Consider the following 2,141-nt stretch of genomic DNA (forward strand, 5'->3'; position numbering starts at 1 on the left):
CAAACTAGAACAGGGCACCTGGATTCACGTGTAAATACCCACTCACCCAGGTGCTGGCATACACAGATATATAATTACAAAAATAAAAATAAATCTTAAAAAACAAAATTCACTTCAGAATGTCAACCCACTTCCTACTCAGTGTGACATTTCACTATGATTAAGATTTTCTCCTTCTGGGATTGGAGAGATGGCTCAGCAGTTAAGAGCACTGGCTACTCTTCCAGATGGACCTGAGTTCAATTCCCAGCACCCACATGGCAGCTCACAACTGTCTGTGACTCGTGTTCCAGGGGATCTGACACCCTTGCAAAGATATACATGCAGCCAAATCACCCATAAATAAAAATACGTAAAATAAAAATAATTTTAAAAAAAAGATTTTCTCTTTTCTAGAAAGGCCTCTCTCCAAAGTGCACCAGCTGTGTCCATAGCGCCCTCTGCTGGCTGGAATTAGCAACAAACAACCTCCCCAACAACTGGAGAAGATGGGCTTAATCCACGCTAGACTGAGCTGGGCCTTGGGCCTGTCTGTCAAGTGCACACAAAACTGTTGTTGGTTGGTAAGCAGCTGCATCAGTCCCCAACAGCTCAACTCTCCCTGTGTGTAAACTCTACAGCCAGAGTACCTAGCAATCTATATTCTTTTCCAGGTCAAAAACGTCGCAAGAGGATTTAAAAACGCGACTCAGAAACCCATAGATACAGCCCGGGAAGGCAGCGACTGGGGGAGAGTCCTGGTTAATTTTGACATTCCAAACAGCCAGTTTTCCATCAATTTCCAGGACCTCATTCCCCCCTACACCTACCTCCTTTATTCTCAGAACCGATGTTTATGTTTCCACCAGGCTAGAGACCAATCTTCCTCAGCATCCTCTGTCAGAGAGAATCAGAAATTTTCCACCTGGGATGCTACAAATTGCGTTTCTCAACACCATTCTGGGACATGGTGGTGTGACCAGCATAGCTAAGTGATCACACCGACTTTATCCCAATCAGTATCAGACAAGTGAAGCTCAGGACGAGGTATGGAGTCCCCTGTCCACCAAGAGCCAAAGAGAAAGCCCATGTCAGACTGGAAGCAGCTCCCTGGGAAGTCTTCAGTCGGGAGGGAGGCTGGGGGGAGGCTTTATTCTAGCTGTATGAAAGCAACTTGCTCTGTTGCTCTGAGCATCCGTTTGCCCATCTGTGAAAGACAGCTTAATCTCTGGGCTGGGGGATAAACCTGGAAAAGAAGTGCTTGGGTCTCAAGTGTGATGACCAGAGTTCAATACCTCAAAGCTCAAGTTATGAAAAATAAAACAAACAAACAACAAAACTAGGTGTAACAATGTGTTCCAACAATCTCAATGTTGGAGAGGCAGAGAGAGACAAAAGGATCCCGGCGGCTCAGTAGTCAGCCAATCTAGTTAAGTCTGTGAGTTCTAGGATCAGCAAAAGATTGTGTTAAAAAAAAAAAAAAATAAGGTGGCCCAGCGCTCGCCTACGCGGTCCTGCCACTGCCTTTCCACGGCCGGTGCCATGGGGTCTCAGCTCCGACTCTGCTGTGCCAGTTGAGTGGATCGCGACGGTGACCTTTGCTGCTGAGACAGCCGCTCTCGGTTACCTGGCTTACAAAAAGTTCTACGCTAAAGAGAATCTCGTCAAAGCTATGGTGAATCTTCAGATCCATAAAGACAACCCGAAGGTGATGCATGCCTTCGACATGGAGGATCTGGGAGATAATGCCGCCTACTGCCGATTGCTGGAGATCTAAAAGGTTCCTGTTCTGTGATGGGGCTCACAAGGAAGAAACTGAAGACAACGTGAGGCCTTTGATCATCAAGAAAAAAGAAACTTAGTGGACAGTTGCGAGACTGCACCTCAGCGTGCTGTGATGTCACCTGATCATGGCACCCAACCCACCATCTGATTGGCCTCCCTGGGTTCCAGATGTGGTTGGTACCTTGCAAATTACAGCTTTCATATTCATGGGATTGGCCTAGCTATTGAAACATCGTGGTACACATTTGTTGAAAGAAAAAGAAGGAGGAGGAGGAGGAGAAGAGGAAGAGGAAGAGGAGGAAGATGAAGAAGAAGAAGAAGAAGAAGAAGAAGAAGAAGAAGAAGAAGAAGAAGAAGAAGAAGAAGAAGAAGAAGAA

The 2,141-nt window shown here is 46.1% G+C and overlaps 1 pseudogene; it reads left to right on the top strand.

Annotated features, from left to right (window-relative positions):
- Nucleotides 1-1,028: 1,028 nt before the first annotated feature.
- Nucleotides 1,029-1,841, top strand: LOC114619589 (annotated as a pseudogene).
- Nucleotides 1,842-2,141: the final 300 nt, after the last annotated feature.

Source organism: Grammomys surdaster, unplaced genomic scaffold (genome assembly GCF_004785775.1).
Source record: "Grammomys surdaster isolate TR1022 unplaced genomic scaffold, NIH_TR_1.0 164, whole genome shotgun sequence".
Lineage (NCBI taxonomy): Eukaryota > Metazoa > Chordata > Mammalia > Rodentia > Muridae > Grammomys > Grammomys surdaster.